The sequence below is a fragment of the Bombyx mandarina genome, chromosome 23, assembly GCF_030267445.1.
Source record: "Bombyx mandarina strain Sakado chromosome 23, ASM3026744v2".
NCBI lineage: Eukaryota > Metazoa > Arthropoda > Insecta > Lepidoptera > Bombycidae > Bombyx > Bombyx mandarina.
Genome location: NC_143229.1, coordinates 1,252,426 through 1,273,906, shown reverse-complemented (window position 1 = coordinate 1,273,906; position 21,481 = coordinate 1,252,426). Strand labels below are relative to the sequence as shown.

At 41.9% G+C, this 21,481-nt stretch overlaps 1 protein-coding gene across 3 annotated transcripts in view; it reads left to right on the top strand.

Annotated features, from left to right (window-relative positions):
* The window catches only part of gogo (thrombospondin-1 like protein golden goal), a 253,296-nt gene that overhangs the window by 157,096 nt on the left and 74,719 nt on the right, over window positions 1-21,481 (top strand). For 2 of the 3 annotated variants that reach the window (XM_089737383.1, XM_089737381.1), the window contains exon 4: window positions 10,576-10,607. The gene's annotated coding sequence lies outside the window, so the exon portion shown is untranslated. The remainder of the gene's footprint in view (window positions 1-10,575; window positions 10,608-21,481) is intronic. The other variant, XM_089737382.1, reaches the window with a different exon arrangement.

Below are 21,481 nucleotides of genomic sequence, written 5' to 3'. Positions count from 1 at the left end.
TATATAGGTATAATCTCTATTGTTCTTGGATTCCAGATCGAACAGTTTTGGAAATAATTTTAATAGTACCCTTACTAGTGTGGGCTTTTGGACTATGTGAATAGAAAATATAGTGTCGGTGTGAAATTATGCTGCACACAGTAACAGTGCTATATATTTTTGATTAGTGCTTAGTGATGCTGACCTTTTTCTTCTAGTAAGATTGTAATTTCATTATGTACTGACTAGGTAAAATAGGCCACGCTTTGCTATGCTTCGCTTTGCATTTAATTACTTGATAATGAGTAATAATATATAACAATACTAATACTACTCCTCTACAATAATACACTTCTTTCTGAATCCGATCATGTTATTTCTGTTCAAAACCAAAATATATTGTAGTTGTATTGATTTAAAATAATTTAAAAATTTTGAACGCTATCGTAATTTATTTGTGTAATATTGAAACTTTATAAGTTTGATTTGAATTGTAAAATTGCAGATGATTTGAATGCTAAAGGAGATATTTTCTGGTGGTATTTTGAGCTTGCAAGGCCAATGACCACTATGTAATAATGCTGTCAAGTTTGAAAGGTAACTAATGCTTATTCCAACGCAGAGGGAGACAACATTCATGCTGTGGTCTGGTAGCCGAAAAACCTACGAAGTTGTAATCATAGCGTTACGTGCTAAGTCTAGAAGCTGCGATATGTAAACTATGCACATCATCATCTTAGGCCTTACAGCCCAGGTTGGGCCTTGGCCTGGTCTAGTATGGCTCTCCAGATTGCTCTGTTCAGGACTTTCTCCTTGCAGTTCTTGACACCGATATCTTTGATGGGGGGAAGATCTTTCAGCCCACCTACGGTTGATTTAAAACGGCTTTGGATGCGAAGGCACCATGACCTCAATGTTGCCAACGGCGGATAAGCATGACGGTGGAATCTACACGAATGAGCTCCGAACCAATAGAATACACCAATAGAATATACCATCAATATATTCTAGTACAGTCTAGTATTTACTGATGGTAGGACATCTTGTGAATCCGCACGGGTACCATACCACCAGTACCAGTAATGCATTTCGGTTTGAAAAGTGGGACAGCCGTTGTACTGTTAAAACTGAGACGTTACAACTCATGTCTCGAGGATGGCGGCATTTACGTTGTAGATGTCTATGGGTTCCGGCTACCACTTAACACCAGGTGGGCTATAAGTTCGTCAACACATATAAGCTATAAAAAAAATCAATGCAATTGAAAACTGATTAGTGTTCTTAAGCAAAATCGCTGGTACTGCGACCCGACACTAAGCTGACAATATCAGACACTCGTACACCTTTATCTCAGAATCGTATTGTCACTCAGAGCACCTTATCGTGTTGTAATTGAGCTTTTACTGTAGCTTTTGTGAAAAAGGAGCTTTTTCTTCATTCTAATTGTTAGTCAATATTTTCCGAAGTCTTGAGAGTTTGTCAGTTGTTCGCAGAGTTTAGAAAAGTTTATTATCATAATTTTATCGTTCGGTTGGATTATGAAATGCTGTCTTAAGCAGGATTAAGTTGAAGACCGGTCTTGGTTTGCAAATTACATGGTCTTGTAGAAATGAGAATTTCGGGTTCTGTACAAAGGTAGATGCCGGAATATCAATGCCTTGAGCTTCTTTGAGATTTAAGGCTTTTAGTAATACCATGCTATCAAAGTAGTTTATAACTTGTTATACGAACATAAATATAAATGTGTTTTAGTGTATGCGTTATAAACTGTTTTTGAGACAATATTATAAGCTTGTAAACATGTATGTAACGGATTTTTTTATTCTAACTTAAAGTCGATCGATTGATTAGCGAATTTACACACGTATCAAGGACCAACGATTGAACAATAATTATATTATTTTGGCTTAATATTACGACCAGGATCACCAGTAACTTTATAGTGTATAAGGGTATTCCTGCGATTCACTCATTAGGTTTGAAGGGTGGTTCTTTTCAGTTGTATGCAATCTTGGCAGAGTGATCGTGGTCATCACTTTGGGTGGTGGTGCGCTTCACCAGACGTCGCCATTCCTCGTGTCCCGCGGCCCTCCTTCTGCACCCGTTAACGGGACCTTTTAAAACTGCCTTTATTTGGTCGATCCAAGGGTGGTACAGCCGTTAAAATACATTTAAATCTTCGGCCTCATGCCACAAGGCGGGTAACGGCGTTTACTTTGTGATACCTAAAGCCATAGCGTGGGTAGGCCTACCACAAGATGGACGACTTATTGAGGTTCGCGGGGATCCACTGGATGCAGGCAGCGCAGGACCGATCTTTGTGGCGAGCATTGGGGGAAGCCTATGTCCAGCAGTGGATGTCTTTGGGCTGATAGAAAGAGATACCTAAAGCCGTTGTCTCAAGCTGTCAACTATGGGTAATGGTGAGTATTTTGTACATTATATATCAAATCTACATTCGAGAGGTTTTCACGTTGCCCCAGTTCTTCTAATATCTATTTACTTAAAGCCTAATATACATGTGTAAGTTTAAAATTCATAATGTTTACCCCGTCAAAGCCTTTTCAAAGAAAGTTCAAACGTGGTAATCCATTTAAGTAATTTGAGTGGTGTCTCGTAACTACACTGAACTTATTACTCGTGTTCTTTGCGACGCCCGCCGCGCCGAGAGCTAGATTTTACTCAGATCACTGCGTCTTAGTCTTTCACGTCTGAGCTAATTCAAGGTAAAAGTCACAGGAGCCGGTGATACCTGGCCCGAAAGGATAAATAGTTATACAAAATTAAAAAAAAAACCTTTATTGATGCTTTTGTATTGCACGCGATGGAATGCAATTAGCATCGGGTGGCGCACCGTAGTTTTACATTGCTGATTCATCACAGGAAACTAAACCGACAATTTTTTTTTGTTTTATTGCTTAGATGGGTGGACGAGCTCACATCCCACCTGGTGTTAAGTGGTTACTGGAGCTCATAGACATCTACGATGTCAATGCGCCACCCACCTTGAGATGTAAGTTCTAAGGTCTCAAGTATAGTTAGAACGGCTGCACCACCCTTCAAACCGAAACGCATTACTGCTTCACGGCAGAAATAGGCAGGTTGGTGGTACCTACCCGTGCGGACTCACAAGAGGTTCTACCACGATAATTTCGAGTACGTTTATGTTTACTTTTGTGATTCTTCTGTGAATTGTATTATCTGTAAATTCCTCACTGAACTGTTTTTAAGCCGCCGCGCTCTTTGATTTACGATTGTATCTGATAGTTGATGCTGTCGGCAGATTTCAGTTTGTATCATTATTTCTACAGTAGCAATATTTGTACCAGATTGTTTTAAACTTTCGCTGCTATTTATTTAACAACGATTTTAACTTTTAATGTGTTTCCGATATCTTAATGCTGTTCCGAGCACCATTACGAATAGACTGACTCTTTCTAAAGGATAGACAAATTCTTTTTATTCTAATATCTTTCTAGAAAGAGGGTAGACATTTTTTTCTTCTTCTAACATCTTACCTGCAGTCTTAAAACGGCCCTGATCATGTCGCTTTGGCTGAAACATAAGAAACTCATTAAAAGTGAAAATCGTGGTAGGCGCCGCTAAATAATAATGTTTATGACTTGCGCCTGGCTATTTCTATTACTTAAGTTTTCGATTTTGTTTAATGGTTAGCGCGATGCATCATTCATAATGATGAGCATTTTAAATCTAAATATTAATACGTGAAGCAAAAACTTTTTACCCCTTTTTACGAAAATTGCGCGGACGGAGGAGTATAAACTTTCACATACTTATAGAGAAGGAGTGTAGAATGCTAATATTTAAAAAAAAATGCATAAAAAACATTAAATCAATAAATAAATAAAACATTACACACACTACCATGTATTTGACACAACACATGCATATAAATATACTCTTTGTGTATTGTCGATTGTCAAACTTTTGTTATTGTTTAAAGTATGTGATCAAATTGAGAATAGATTAATATTGTTTGTCTTTAATATTATTTATATATAATGGAGTTTTGGCGAAATCTGTGATTACATATATTAAAAAAGTATAATAGTGTTTGACAATAGATCCATAATAATGTTTAAACATAAAATTTCAATTAATTATAGTCGAATTTTGACAACTGCGGGAATACTAGTTTTAATTACTATTAAAACACAAAATTCATAATTATGAAAACACAACATTTAAAAAAAAAGGACAAAATAATTTGTTCATTTTTTATATTATTTCCCTATTTAATATTTGATTAACTTATGGTCTGGCTTGACTAGATTCATTCTCCAGTTAGCTTTTTAATTACTGTAGTTAATTATAACCAGCCGAGCTCGCAGTCTCGTGTTATTTTGATTACAGAAGTTTGTAGACACAACAACAACAAGTCGACTTGAGATATGCGTATGTAGTCTTAATTAATTGTATTGTAATAAAGGCCATATCTTAAAAACAATGTGAAAACATCGTCGCAAAAACAGGGAACATAGAAACAAATCAAATCAAATAAAAAAAAAATTATTCAACATAAATGAAAGTACATACTTGTTGAACGTTAAAAGAACTACCGCCAATTCACAAGAACTAGCCTACGTCCTGAGAAGAATTGGCAAGAAACTCAGCGGGCATGTCTTTTTTTTTTTACATATAAAATTATTATTTATTTATTTTTTAATATTAGATTTTTTTTAAATATGAATTTTTTACACTGAGTATTATAACGCAACAATTACTACAATATTGAAATGCCTGGAGCGAGCAACTCATTCCCACTTTGTGCAATCTTCTAGCGAGTGTCCTCAAAATATTAGCATTTATGTATATTATACTATTATTATTATTATTTTTATTGCTTAGATGAGTGGACGAGCTCACAGCCTACCTGGTGTTAAGTGGTTACTGGATCCCATAGACGTCTACCACGTAAATATGCCACCCACCTTGAGATATAAGTTCTAAAGTCTCAAGTATAGTTACAACGGCTGCCCCGCCCTTCAAACCGAAACGCATTACTGCTTGCTTCACGGCAGAAATAGGCGGAAATATTAGTTTTTGTGGGTTTGGTTTTTACTGCGCGATATTATTCGTTCATTGTGGAGGTGATTCGTGAACGTCTTGACATGTTCTCACTAGACCATCAGCTTAGGTAGAAAAAAAAGATGACCGTACAATAATTTATAAGTTCGCTCTAATATCCTGACCAGTATCGATAGGATGTTGGAATTCTTAATGAAGGGACGGTACCTGGGACAATGATACAGCAGCGGGGTCACGATCCTCAGTAATGAGGAAATTGAAGTGAGGAGAAGGATCGAGAAGATAAAAAAAACGAATTTCATTGTTACCTCGGCGAGCGTGTTTGTTTAGTTGTAAACTACATACATTTTTATTTAAGGCTTGATTGTCAAATAAGTGAACAAAAAGTAAACGAATTGATGGAAATCGACTCGAGTCTGCGAGCGTGACTGAGTAGTGGTAGAAATAGGCGGGACAGTGGTACCTATCCAGTCACACTCACAATACATCCTTCAACAAGTATTTTTTTCGGATATTATTTACACAATGATTTTCCGTCATCGTGAAGTTAATTGTATTGTTATGCTGGTAAGAGTAACGCCATTTATCGCCGAATAGTCGAACGAATATCTAAGGATCTAGTAACACCTAGAACGCTCGAGAAGTACAACGCCATCTGTTGTCAAATGGCGGAAACGCATATCGAAAATACTTGACTTGTCAGGAATGTTCTCGATAATTCTAGAGATATCGTATCGAATAAAAAACGTTGCAGAGATGTGACGAAGGCAGTTAGTAATTACTCGAAGCGAAACAGCGAACGGATCACCTGAAGCGAAGCCGAAGAAGTGAATTGAGAATTTTAAAGTGTTTTATGTCTTAAATACAGTTTATAGATGTACTTTGGTGGAACATTTATTTATCCCGAACCCCAGCCCGTAATAGTATTGTCATTGCCTGCCTCCTAGCCTACAAAGATTTTAATATGCTTTGCATTCTACCTCACGAATTGTGTGTGAGAACGAAAAAAAAAACATGATGTCAATCATGAAGATGAAACCGAAAGCATCTGATGTGTGATATTTTTAGCCTTGTTGGCCTTTGTACTTAGCGTCACAGCTTTGCAGGTTCAATGAACTGTTGATATTTTTTCTTTTCTGTCACGCTAGTAGAGCATGAATGCCAAACCTACCATCTGTTTTCGGATCTTTCTTCGGATATGACAATGCAATATGGAACCATGTTTAATTCCTGTGGTCTTATTTCGAACATTGTACGCAGCTTTTAAAAATTCGAACACAAAGCTGACATGGTTTTTTTTTTCCTACCTAAGCTGATAACCTTGAGAGGCTATTTTAGCGTAACCTTAACTAGTAGGTGGGCTCACGGGGCTCAAACTGGAGTGATGCTAGCACTGACCTTACCAGTGCTTCGCAGAATCTACCACCGGATCGGAAACGCGACCCACTGAAAAGATCCGGCGAGAAACTTAGTGGGCTGTGTATGTCTATGGGTCGAGCCTTTCGTCGCAAGCGACGGGTTCGACGAGGACGGTGACCGGGATCTGACATAGTCAATCGATGACGACCTCGGTCCTCCGCCTCTCCTAATTCCTCGCAGGAGAGTATTGAAAAAGGCACGCAAGGTGAGCTCGCAAAATCAACTACCGACTAAGCCCCACTGAGCTCCACCATACCGGCTACACGATACCTACGGTAAAGCAGTGCGCGCCGGTACCTGTCCTGATCATACAGCGCCATTTCATCCCCGGGAAAACCTCGAAAGACGTCGTCAGACACACTGTGGGCGGCGCACAGGAGCCACCTTGTACCACCCCACCACCAGACCGACAGTCGAGTACCGGACTCCCTCCGCACCCGGCACCTGACAGCTCCTACGGGGACTTCTCGGCCACCTCACCTTGTGCGCTGAGGAGCCGAAGAGGGATCCCACTCCCTTTCGCGCTCTTTAGCCACACGAAGTGCTATGACCAAGTCGCAGAACCTAGCCATGGCTTCCCACAAACTCCGGTCCTCTACCATACGGCCGACGACAGCTCGTAAGGAGGATCCTGTCCCAGCACCGCGACAAAGTTTCGCCGCGGGTGTTCCCAACGCTGGCACGCTTCGAGCGCGTGCTTTAGCGTCATCGTAAGGGTGCCCGCATTGGTGGCAGTTCGGATGTGGCTCCCTTCTGCAGACTCTCCACAGATACATCCCGAAGCAAAACATCCAAACACCTAAGCCTATAGATATCTATATAGTTATATATAAAAATGAATTGCTTTTCGTTAGTCTCGCTAAAACTCGAGAACCGCTGGACCGATTTGGCTAATTTTGGTCGTAAATTATTTGTGGAAGTCCAGAGAAGGTTTAAAAGGTAGATAAATATGAAAATGCTCGGAATTAAATAAAAATAACAATTTTGTTTTTCCTTTAATGTGTCCCCCGTCGGACGGATTTCTTTTGTTTGTTTTAAGTTTATTTTATACAAAAGTTTAGGTCTTTTATTTATCGATTACGACGATCGACTACGAAGTCTGCCGGGTCAGCTAGTACATATATAAAAAAATCCAATGACAAACTGTAAAACTTTCATCACTAGGTACTTCCTCTTAAAACCAGTAAGTTACATGAGAAAACCCATCTTGATGTCGCGTAGGTGTTTCGATGTATGTAAGTAACCAGACTCGGAGACAGTAGATTTATTGTCTGTTTGGGACCAACACAATTAATTACTAACGAAGAAAGCGTGTTTCTAACTTATGTTATAGTTCTTTGTTACAAGTGACAAAAGATCGTATGTGCTAAATTAAGCTGATTGATTTAAAACTCTATTTAAATGTAGTTAATTAGTTTGATGTCGTCGTGGCCGAATGGATAAAAAGCCCGTTGCATTCGCGTTGAGCGATGCAGTGGTGTTCGAATCTCAGGCGGGTACCAATTTTTCTAATGAAATACGTACTCAACAAATGTTCACGATTGACTTCCACGGTTAATGAATAACATCGTATAATAAAAATGAAACCCGCAAAATTATTATTTGCGTAATTACTGGTGGTAAGACCTCTTGTGAGTTCGCATAGGTAGATACCACCACCCCGCCTATTTGTGCCGGAAAGCAATATTGCGTTTCGGTTTGAAGGGTGGGGCAGCCGTTGTAACTCTACTGAGACCTTATAACTTATATATCTCAAGGTGGGTGGCGCATTTACGTTGTAGATGTCCATGGACTCCAGTAACCACTTAACACCAGGTGGGGTGTGAGCTCTTTCACCCACCTAAGCAATAAAAAAAACCCACTGACGAATAAAAAATATAGTATTCGTTTGAAATAAATAAAAGTGTTTAAACAGTTAATTCTCAAGGAAAATTCAGCTTAAATCGTAGTTATGTACGTAGTGTGTCTCTTGAGCTGCGTCTTTATATATGTAAAAGGTCTGGAGGGTTCGTGAGAGGGCAGTAATGAATGCGACGAGGGTACCTCGACGAGCGAACACTTTATGAAGACAAAACAGTATGCCCGTGCGTGTAGCTCTTGACCCGTTTCGTGTAAACGCTGGAATTTTCAATTTATATCAAGCGACCAATAAAATTGTTCTTAGGTATATTTGTTGTCTTTAGGATTTCAACGTCGTTTTAAATTTGGATCTTGAGCGTTATGAGGATGTCTCTGGATGTGAGACGTTTTTTGATAAGGCGAATCACACTAACCCACCTTTAGATCAAACTTGAAATTTCGAAATTGATATTATAGACTAGCTGACCCGGCAGACTTCGTAGTGCCTCAATCGATAAATAAAAGAACTAAGCTTATGTATAAAGTAAACTTAAAATCAAACAAAAGGAATCCGGCCGACGGGGGACACATCAAGGGAAAAACAAAATTGTTATTTTTATTTAATTCCGAGCATTTTCATATTTGTCTACCTTTTAAACCTTCTCTGGGCTTCCACAAATAATTTAAGACCAAAATTAGCCAAATCGGTCCAGCCGTTCTCGAGTTTTAGCGAGACTAACGAACACTACGAACAGCAATTCATTTTTATATATATAGATAAATATTCATAGATCTTTGAATTGACATAGACTAACTTGGAGTTTCCTGGCTGAGCTCGTGCTCGCTCACCATCATGCTGAAACTCGAATGGTCTTTGTGCCACCAGCTAAAGCACCATAAAAAACTATAAAAAAATCTACTACTGAATGTATGTCTGTAACTATTTAATTATCTCACCAAAAATTTTTAGTTCCGCATCCACTACGCATGTAACAACATCTCTTTTCCAGTACTGCTAAGATCCCCCAGTAATCTCACGGTCTATACTCGTAATAATCGTTAGCGCATTCCCATTAATCAACTTCCCCGAATATTTGTGACGCGACGTCTCCTTGAACCCTTGCGATAGAAATATTCCTTTATCGAAATATCTGGATAAGAATTTGTTTATTGGGGAGCTGAGTTCTGTTGTGTGGTATAAACAGCTTTGATGTAGGGCTTTGACCTGTTTTTAAATCTGTTCGTAGATTGGATATCTGTATTGCCCTCAAATCCATCGGGGAGATAAGTTAAAAATTCTCAATGTTACTATATTTTTTCATTAGCATTACGTCTTTAAATGTATTTACTATAGCTATATGCATATGTACATTTAGTAGTTTGTGGATTTTATTCTAAGATTATCTTTTGATAATCGATTTTAATAAATCTCACTATTGAAAATGCACATCCAATGATCTTTGAAGTCATCGTGGCCTAAAGGATAAGACGCGCAGTGCATTCGTATCAAGCGACGCGACTGTGCTGGTATTTGAATCCCGCAGGCAGGTATCAATTCTCCTTATGAAATACGTACTTAACAAATGTTCACGACTAGCATCTCCGATGAATAGCATCTAAATATCTCACTAAACGCAGTTAAATAAATAGAGTGATAAATTCAATTTACCAGGATAATTCGGTAAAGAAAATGGCTTGCCTGTATTAGAACTATAAATATCACTGGTGGTAGGACCTCTTGTGAGTCCGCACGGGTAGGTACCACCGCCCCGCCTATTTCTGCCGTGAAGGAGTAATGCGTTTCGGTTTGAAGAGTGGGGTAGCCGTTGTAACTATACTGAGACCTTAGAACTTATATCTTTTTTTTTTTTTTTTTTATTGCTTAGGTGGGTGGACGAGCTCACAGCCCACCTGGTGTTAAGTGGTTACTGGGGCCCATAGACATCCACAACGTAAATGCGCCACCCACCTTGAGATACAAGTTCTAAGGTCTCAAGTATAGTTACAATCTATATCTCTATATCTCAAGGTGGGTGGCGCATTTACATTGTAGATGTCTATGGGCTCCAGTAACCACTTAACACCAGGTGCGCTGTGAGCTCGTTAACCCATCTAAGCAATAAAAAAAAAATAGTATTTGAACATCACATTCAAAAAACAGTTTACAATAATTGTCGAAAACTAATTGATCAATCTTAATTCGTTTAGCTCTATCATGTTGTTACATATTAATTAATGTCTGTTTTTGTTTATATCAAATAATAAGCGATTACTTTTCTTTTGTTTCAGATTAAACGTAGTACTCTCGAAAAATCTGGTAAGTTGTTATTTGTAAATTAAAACACACCTAGTTCATCGGGCTATCTTTCAATTTATCTTTAAAAATCATACGTCTCGTTATCAGAAAGCCTTAAATAGAATTGAGGGAAATTCAGAAATTATTCAACACCTGGAATCATCTAATAGTGAAGATGAAAACTCAAATAAACAAACTGTCAGACCTCGCAATCCTGTTAGTTCAGTCGGTGTGCAAAGAATCGTAAATGTCAGGAATATTTTTTTTGGCAAAAATATCGACTGCTAACGTATCGTACACCTTAGACGTTATTTAGGTACACCGTCTAAGGAAAATCTTCATATTTTCATGCTCTCCTGGTACAGCGACGAATGATTGATTTGCGTTACGTTCTAGCAACGTCCGTGGCCTAATTAATTAACTAATCCCATACAACGTCTCTGAATTCCGGTCCCCCATAATAACCCAGATTAGCCGAGATCTCGCCAAAAATACGAGAAAAAATTGGAAACGTCTGATTTTTTTTTAAATTGATTATGTGGCTAGCTCACGGCTCATCTGGTCTTAAGCGGTTACCGGAGCTCATTCACATCTACAACGTATAATAAATGACGCCACACACCTTGAGATATGAGTTCTAATGTCTCAGTTTATAAAATACAACGGGGGCAGCCCTTCGAACCAAAACGCATTACTGGTTCTCGGCAGAAATAGGCAGGGTGGTGGTAACTACCCTTGCGGACTAATAAGACTACCTGCCACCAGTAAAATAATGTAAAGACAATAAAAAAACGAGATTAAACCATAGAAGTAGTTTTAAATCAGGACTAAATTTCAAAGTCGAGTCTCAAGCTTGTTACAGTGGTCGATAAGTCTTAGTTTACTTTGATAAAACGCAAGAAAATGTGACTAAAAGGTATGTATCCTTTCATTTTATCATCAAAACAAATTTCTTAGAAGCAAGAAATGAAACATTTATCCGAAATTCCTTGACGAAATTCAATTACGTGATTTTTAAAGGAACTGATTTCATTCTCGACATGAGTGGCTCTTATTCGGGGCCTTTATGTTCAGGTATAAAACATTTAGGAATTCAGGTTGGATGGGTATTTATGTAGGCACCCTGAAACAGTTTTTGCGAATAAATTAGATTAGCTTTTCAGAATTAATCATATTTCTATTTTAAGTGCTAATTGGGCTTATGTTAAAATAATTATACATATGTGTATAATTCTCAAATAAATTACACAACATTTTTTAAATATTAGTCAACCGATTTAATATGTGATAAGGTAGATTTCTGAAACTGGTATCTACTTAAATTGTATATGTTTCAAAGGTATTTTAAGTATCTTTTATATGTAAATTGCTTATTCTTATTTATGTGTAAAGAAGCAAAAATTTTTTTTTTTTTTTTTTTTTTTTTTTTTTTTTTTTTTTTTTTTTTTTTTTATTATTATTATTATTTTTTTTTTTTTTTTATAATTATTATTATTATATTATAATACTTTGTATTAATTGTATGTATATTTACGGAGATATGTATGTGTATATGTATGTGTACATATATGTACATGTATTTCACTGGAATGGTACACCGCGCGTAGTTCGTTTCCAAATGATTCTTGTCCACCTTATGGTTGTCTGGAAGAGATCGCTCTTAGCGATAAGACCGCCAATTGTACTTTTCTGTTTTTAATGTATCGCACTGTTTATTTGTTTTTTGGTGTACAATAAAGAATACTCTCTCTCTCTCTCTCTCTCTCACAACCTCTGAGATTAAATTAATTGGCTCAAAATATATATATGTAGTTAAACGCATTTCAAACATAATGTAATTTACATATACAGACGGAATGTGTCTGAGCTGAAAGTATTTATGACTTTTTAAAACCGGAATAGCATAGTCAATAGGCATAGCGTGTGTTCATAAAAATGTCAGTATCTTTTGTTGTTGCAATTTGTTGCATTATTGAGATACGATGACGGCATTTTAAGGCTTCGTCAAACAGAACGCGTAATTAGCGCGCGTCAGAGCGCTACGCTATGACGCCGAGATGAGATGTACTACTGTGGTAACATACCGTCACACAGTGCGCCAGCGCTATAAGCGCTATAGCGCTGGCGCTCTGTTTGACTGTATGTTACCACAGTAGTACATCGATATATTACCATAGTAGTAGAACACATCTCGGCGTCATAGCGCGGCGTTAGTTTAGCGCTCTGACGCACGCTAAGTACGCGTTCTGTTTGACGAAGTCTTAAATGCTTTAATGTCTTACGCAATTACAATTGAGCGAAAAGTTTGTGAAAATACAACTTTATGTCAATAGCAGAGAGCGCTTATTTCCGTGATAACTGTTGTTTGACTATGTTCCTGACATTAACATGTTTACAAACGCCTAATTATAGTTTTCAAACTAACTTGCTTTGGTGACAATCAAAATAAAAACCTCGCATATTAGTTTTTGTTCCTTGATACAATTGACTGATTCGGTGGTATAGTAGTTACCGGCCCTGATTGTTGTGTCGAGGGTCGTGGGTTCGATTCCCATATCGGGCAAACATTCTTGATGAACTTTGTCTGGGTGCTTATTATCTATATAATAATATGTATTTATTAAAACATATATTATATATATGTAAAGAAAGACCTTTTTTATGTAATTTTTATATAAAACCTTTGATTTGATTTTTCTTTCGTATATAGATTGACTGAGCTCTCTGTTATTGAGAGAAAAAAGGAGTTCAGTTTTACTTGATTCAATAATACTGTGTAAAATCATAATTCGTGGAAAATACTGGAAGAGAACTGGACTGGATTCTCTTTCAAGAGAATGCCCATGGCATTAAGTCCGCCTGTGTACAAGGTTTGTTTTGTGCATAAGGTATAAATAAATAAAATAAAGGTTTTAAATATTGTTTTCTATTGTACAGAAAACTCAATTCCTATTATTGTAATTTTATTATTGTTCAACCATTTTTAGAATATTCCATATCCTTATATATATAGAAGTATGTTTAAGAGTCTCCGATAGCCATAAGACAGGGAATCCTAAATTGGAGGCCGTACGTGATTTTTTCCCAATTATTATATTATTTTTATTAAGATCCAAAGGATATTCCACTATTTTTTTGTGACATCCCTGGAATGCTGTCCTGTGGTCAATTTCGAATTTCCATTCCCACATTCGTGGCCTTCCCAAGTATAGACTAAGAACTAATAACTCAGATACCATATGCACATAATTATAATATACAAGATGTTGGATCCGTTCCAATACCGGGTCGGTCATATTGCGGTTAATGGTCTGAAGGTCTGTATCCAGGACCAGAGCAAAAACTAAGGCGTCCGTAATATATTGTGATCTTGTGCGTGTAGATGGCAGTTCCAAGGTCTAGACAGGATATTGGTATGGTAATTGAACATGGCAGATTCGGTTCGTATTAAACCAGATTTATGCGTATTAAGCCAGTTAGCTCGGGTCACGAATACACAAAAAATAATTTGAAATTTCAACAATAAATCTCAGATTTCGTAGCATTTTAGATACCATGAATGGGTTTAGACTTGTGCTGCATTGCAAATATTTTTCATCCGATGGGTTCTAAAGATTTTTAATTAAAAAATATGTGTGGTGTCGTGGGACATCGGATATGAACGAAGTTCCTTATTATAAAAATCTATATATATATAAGTATATAAAAATGAATTGCTGTTCGTTAGTCTCGCTAAAACTCGAGAACGGCTTGACCAATTTGGCTAATTTTGGTCTTGAATTATTTGTGGAAGTCCAGAGAAGGTTTAAAAGTTAAATAAATATAAAAATGCTCAGAATTAAATAAAAATAACAATTTTGTTTTTCCTTTAATGTGTCCCCCGTCGGACGGATTCCTTTTCTTTGTTTTAAGTTTATTTTATACAAAAGTTTAGGTCTTTTATTAATCGATTGAGGCATTACAAAGTCTGCTGGGTCAACTTGTATTATAACATTTTTAAGTTCTATTCGAAGTATAAAGAAAATAATTATTCAGGTATACATTTTTATCATGATTTTTTTATTGATAAAAAAAAAGTTATCAACTTTATTTTATTCACAATGCTTTATAAAAATATATATAATAAAAATGTTGTATTTTTTGTACGTTATTACAAAGTTAAGTCGTACACTGTGTGCATTACTAACAAAAACCTTACGTTACGGACGTCTTTTCCCGGTTAGGGTACACCCCTCCGCATCGTCCCATAAGGAACTTCGTTCCAAAAACCTTCGGCCTTCCCGTGATTGTAAGCTTGTGATAGTCCTGAAAGATCGGCAATAGGTGAAATAGAAACTCATAGCAAGACTCGTCAAATAAAAACATTTGAAACGAAAGATGGAAAGGTGGGAAAGCATTTGCATCATCTTACGATCGTAGTAATGCATCATGCTTGGGTTCCTTGCCAAGCAGCAACCAAGTAAGTAGGTAAATAGTATGTAAAGCTGTGTAAATACCGCCACCTTGGGACATCAGTAGTTTTATATTGCTTATAGGCAGGTTGCTGGTACCTATCCGTGTGTACGCCATACTACCAGTAGAGGAGTGCTGAAACAACTTGGCAATAAATCTGCGTAGCTCTGTACACTAATCGTCTGGCTTATTGTGGCCTCGCGGTTTGTCTTTATTTGTCAAAGTGTATGCCTGTACCTTTGTTCTTGTCTTTGTCATCCTGCTCAGCTTTTGCGGTAGCCCAATAAGAAAACAATAAAACGAATCTAGAATAGTCTTTATTGTGTCTAGTAGTCTTTATTGTGTTGTCTAGACCTCGTTGTTTATGGTCAGCGCAAATTAACACATTCAGGTCTATAAGAGAGAGCGGTACGTTTGGGTTTTGTAATTAGCTTTTATTGGGAGGTTTTACTAGAAAGTATAATTAACAACGCAATAAATGCGCTAAGACTCAACATATAAACTTAAACATTAAGTTAATTGAATAGGTAATATCTTATGGTCGATTATAGTCTAGTGAACATGGTGTCGAAAAACATTCGCGTAAGCTGTTCAAAAGTCATTGTAAAATTGGACCGCAGTGGAAGCTGGTATCGTAAAAAATATTTTTGTGTGAACCTTATGAATGAATTAAAGAACCCATTTACAAAGATTAATTAATTAATCCCTTATTATTTTAGAGTATTTCTTCTGCATAATATCGAATGAACGTCAGAACGAAACCTACTGTATTTTATAATTGCGTAATATCTTCAAGCAGTGCTTTTGGTGGTAGATTCAGCGGAGCACTTGCTAGGGTTAATTTTAGCAAGTTCTCTCAGATTGAGTCCCGTGAGCTTACCTACTAAGCCGCGCGTAGTCAGAATAGCCCTTTAGACTACAAACGATTAGGTAGGGAAAGATAAGAACTTCTTTAAAGCAAGAAGCACACGTTGGGCAATGCCACGTAGGGTCGTTCAATACAAGCATTTTTGCCACGTGATATCACATAACAATAATGTTGCTCATTGCTGTTTGCAACTCATTTTAAATACAAAAGATCGATTTTAAAGATAAATGATTTCGCCACAATACTGGACATAGATGTCGTCTGAGTCAGTGTTACGATGATACGATCGCTGAATTAAGTTTTTTTTTTTTTTTTTTTCCTACCTAAGCTGATAGCCTTGAGAGGCTATGTCAGCGTAACCCTAACTTTAGTAGGTGAGCTCACGGGGCTCAAACCTGATGACGTTGCTAACACGAACCCTAGCAAGAGTCGTGCTTCGCAGAATCTACCACCGGATCGGAAACGCGACCCACTGAGAAGATCCGGCGAGAAACTCAGTGGGCTGTGTCTGAGAGTTAGTTTACTCGTCGAGCCCTTCGTCGCAAGCGACGGGTTCGACGAGAACGGTGACCGGTGCTTGAAGTACCTAAAAGCACCGTTAGTGGATCGGGAGGATCCGAAATGACGTGTTTTGGGCGACGTCGACTGCTTTCCATTCTGTCCGCAGGATCGGGAATGTAGTTACCGGCGGCCACGATGAGAGGGTTCTCGTGTCGTGCCGCTTTATCGAAGTGGCGCATGGACGCCGACTGCAGATACTTACTGATGGACTCTAAGTCCAGGTCGTCATGGAGGTCGACATTCCTGACGAACCACGGGGCTCCGACGGCTATCCTGCAAAAACGGGATTGAATGATTTGGAAGGATTTTAAGTGTATGCGGGCCGCGTGAGCGAACACTACACTTGCATAGGTCATGACGGGGCGTATGCAAGTTTTGTAGAGTGTCACCTTATTTCTAAGGGACATTTTACTTCGCCTACATATCATCGGGTAGAGACGTCCTAGAATGAAGGCGGCACGGTCGCGTACCGTCTTAATGTGGGGGCGGAATGTCATCCTACTGTCGAGGGTGACGCCTAAGTATTTGACCTTCGGGGCCCACGGTATGGGCTGGTCGAACATCGTGATTGGGCGAACGGCGGGGGCGGGGGTGTTGACGCGCCTAGTCGGGAGAGGGATGCTCAGCGTGGTGTTCGGAGGGCGACCCCTTTTGAAGAGCACCGCTGTGCTTTTCGTGGGGTTGATGTCGATGCGCCACTTCCGGAACCACTGTCCCATGGTGGTAGCTGCGGTCTGAAGTCGTCGATGAAGCAACGCCTTCTTCCTACACGAGTAGTAGATGGCGGTGTCATCGGCGAAGAGCGCCAGATGGGTCTCCGGAGACCGGGGTATATCATTAATATACAAACTAAATAGTAACGGGGAGAGGGCGGAGCCTTGCGGGACTCCGGCTGTGACGTGACGGGGCCGGGAACGCGTTCCCTCGACTCGATATCGGAACGAACGGTTCGACAAGTAGTCTCGTATGATGAGCACGAGTCTGTCTGGCACTCCCATGTTATACAGTTTGTATATCAAACCGTTGTGCCAGACTTTGTCGAACGCCTTCGCTATATCGAAGAAGAGGGCTCCTGTCGGAATGGGTTTCCGCCTGTTCAGCCCTAGTAAGATGTGCTCCGTGAGGCGGTGCACTTGATGGACGCACGAGTGTCTGGCGCGGAATCCAAACTGCTCGTCTATCAGAATTTTGTTCGCGGATACGAAGTCCCAGAGGCGTTTACGAAGGAGCCGTTCGTATAGTTTGCCTATCGCCGGGAGGAGACTGATGGGGCGGTAACTCGCGGTTTCGTTCTTCGGTTTGCCCGGCTTGTGTATGCCGATAACGTCCGCTTCTTTCCACGCCGCGGGAAAGGTGCAGTTCGTCATAGCAGCATTTAGTATGGTGGCCAACATCGTTATCAGTTGGGCTGGTAACAATTTAAGCGCGCGGTTGCGGATGCCGTCGGAGCCGGGAGCTTTCCGTGGTTGTAGGCTATCGATCGCCTCCTTAACCTCGGAAGTGGTAATGGGGGGTAACGCGTCCGAGGGCGGCAGGGAAGCTCTGCGCTCGACCTCCCTGTCGACGAACTCGGTGTGTTCGGGGTCCGCGTGTTGAGTGCTGGTGGTGCACTGCTCTTGCAGTGCATCGGCCAGCAACTCTGCCTTGTCATCGTCATCGTAAGCCGGTGATTGGCCTGAGGGGCGTACGAGAGGCGGCATAGTGGCTATAGTTTCGGACTTGAGGGTCCTAGCTAGTTGCCAGTATGCTTGGTGAGTGGGCGCGAGCTCTTCTAAATAACTATCCCAGTTTTCGTTTCGGGCGTCGCTTAAGCGGGATTTGACCTCCCGCTGTAAGCGACGCATCCGAGTCCGGTTTGAATCCGTGGGATATCGATCGTAGGCCCGGATTGCCGCGTTTCTAACTCTTACGAGGTCCCTAAGATCGGGGGAAAGTCTGATGCGGTGGAAGCAGTCCTCCACATCGACTTGCTTTGAAGATCTTATGATCGCCGTCGAGACGTGATCAGTGAAGATGTTTATGGATTCGACGGTATCCTCGGGGGATGGAGTTGAATCCGGGCCGCAAGGGAGGATTGGTGGAGCGGTGTCAGCTAAGCACGTGCCCAGCTTCTTCCAATCCACCATGGTCCTCGTATCTGGTTCGCGGTTGACTGGGCGACCGAGCTGCATGACGACAGGTCGGTGGTCTGAGTCGAGTTCTGACATTGCCTCGATGGAGCGTAAGCGCAGAGTTACGTTCCTCAGCAGTGCCAGATCTATTGTGCTCGGACGACGCGCGGCGTTGTACGGATAGCACGTGGGGGTCGGGGGGTTGAATATTTCGAATGTGAGGTCGTCTATGAACGCGTCGAGACGCCTACCGTTCACATTCGTGCGATGGCAGTTCCACCTAGTGTGGTGGCAATTAAGATCGCCTGCCCGAATGACCGCGTCCCCCATACCGAGCAGTGTCTCGAGGTCACTGCTCAGGAGGGGTTTGTCAGGGGGGAGATAAACGGATGCGATGACGATCGGCTGGTGTCCCGTCAGCGCGATGCGGCACACTGACGCCTCGATATGTAAGAGCGAGGGAGTATCGAGAGGGACGCAGTGCAGGGCCCTCCTATAGTAAATGACAGTCCCGCCCTTGCGGGTGGAGAGTCTGTCATTTCTAACCATGACGTAGTTCGCGACTTTGGGGTCGCGACGCGAGGGCTTTAGGAAGGTCTCCTGCACCAGAAGGATGTCGATGAGATTGTCGCGGAGAAACTCATATACTTGATCGCGCTGACGCGCGAGTCCGTTAGCATTATAAAATGCTAACTTTAAGGAACGCGGTTTTTCCCTACCGTTGTTGGCCATTGATTACCGGTAATCAAGCCAGCGTACGCTGGACGGACTCGATGACGTCCATATGGTCGAACGTCGCGTATAGGCGGTCATCGGCCGTGACCGCCCTGCGCATGGCGTCGGCGAACGAGCGCATGCGATCGATGTTAATCGCGGCGATATAATCACGCACGATTGAGAAGTCGTTTACGGCAGGGCGCGCGGGGCCGGGGCGAGGCGCGGGACCGGGCGCGAGGGCGGGGCGCGGCGCGAGCAGGGGCTGGGGTGCCGGTGGTTTCCCTGCCAGCGTGAGCGGCAGCGGTTTTGCCCACGCGGAGACGGTGGGCACCGGTGCCGGCACGAAGGCAGGTTTCGGCGCGCGGGGCGCCGAAGTCTTTGGGCCGACGGTTTTTAATGGCGCGTTGGCCAGACGCTTCCGCGGGGCCTTGGGGCATCCGCGGTAGTTGGCCGTGTGACCCTGCTTTTGGCAGAGCACACAGCTCGGCGGTTCGGTCGCGGTCTCCTTGACCCGCGAGCAGTCGGCTGTCGCGTGGTCACCGAGGCACTTTACGCACCGCGGACGCGCGTGGCAGTTGCGCGCGGAGTGGCCATAAAGTTGGCACCTATGGCACTGTCCGGGAGTGCCTTTTTTGTGTGGGGCCTCGACGGTGACCCCTGATAAACCGCAAACGGTGCGGAGGCTTGAGGCAATTCGTTTGCCTTCGGCGGTTGGTTCCAACGCGACGAGAACCATGTTATACGCGAATTTGTCGCGCCCGCTGTGCATATGGTGCACACTTACGATCGGGTACGCTTGCCTGATTAAATCTTCCTTGATTAGCTCGACGTCGAGCTCTTTTGGTACTCCGCGTATTACTACGCGGAGCTCGCGGTCCTCCTGGAGTGCATAGGTGTGGTAACCTATGCTCTCCTTTCGGAGGTAAGAAGTGAGGGCCCTATGGTCGCCCGGCGTTGCGACCTTTATTTGTATCCCGTGCGCGAGATTACGCGCTTGGGAGAAGTTAATTTTGTTGGCCGTAAGGGCCTGGGATACCCGGTTCCACGCGGATTTTTCGCGTAGGATTACGGGCGGGGGCGCGGCGATTTTATTGACGGGCGCGGGTTTCGGCGACGGAGTTGCGCGGCGAGGGGAGTCGGGTGAGACCACGACTTTAGGACGCGACGCGTTCGCGGCCTTGGGCTGTTTCGGCGCCGCGGACGGTTCCACTGCGCGGGCGCGTTTCTTCCCGCGCGTGACGGTTTGGAACCCATCGGAGGTTCCGGGTTCGGGGCTGGCGGCCGACTCGAACTCCATCTCCGACTCGGAGTCGGAGCCGGAGCTCGATGCCGCGCAGGACGCTATCGACGCGGGCGCGGGGGTGGGGGGCGACATCGGCGAGTCAGGGATATTCGCGGCGGCGGCGAGCGGTGCGCGGGACTGTGCTGCTAATTTGGCTTTATGGGCCCTAAATTGAGTCATGATGTCCGGGCAAAACTCCCGGACGAAAAGGACGAACATGGCGGGGTCGTCGTCCGCCATGGTGGTTGTGCCCAGGGGGGGCGTCCCCGGGACTTAAAGCAACTCGCCGAAAGGCGAGTCCCCTGAGTAGGAGTTCACCCCCTGCGCTGTGCCAGCTACAAGGGGGGGAGTGCCTTTGCCGTGAGAACGGCAGTCAGCTAGGATTGGGGTGGAGAGTTGGGAAGGTGGGGCCCCACTGGGTTGTGAGTGCCACAACAAGCGGTGATCGCAGTGGGGGTTCAGTCTTTAAAAAGACTGTTTTGCACGCCGAATAAGATAAATAAATTTAATAAATGAAATGAGTGAATGATAAATGAGTTGTCGTTTTCGATAGCAAAACTAACGAACTCGAATTATGTTTTACTGACTCAAGGTCGCGATGCCAGCGACAGAGCGTCCGGAATGCAAAACAAAGTCGCGATCAAAGCGACAACGACGATGTCGTGCAAACCAAACACACAATCGCGACAGCAGCGACAATTTTTCAGGAAAACGCGTTCGGGCTCAACCGTGTTGCGATCGGAACTGGTTGCTGAATTAAGAGCATTATACTCGTAATATATAATATTATATTATGTACATATGTACAGCGAGCAATTTGAATCGAATTATATAACGCTTATATTTTTTAAGTCGCCATATTGTTAAAGTTTTAAAGGAGACTATAAGTGTGAAAATACTGGTCGTTT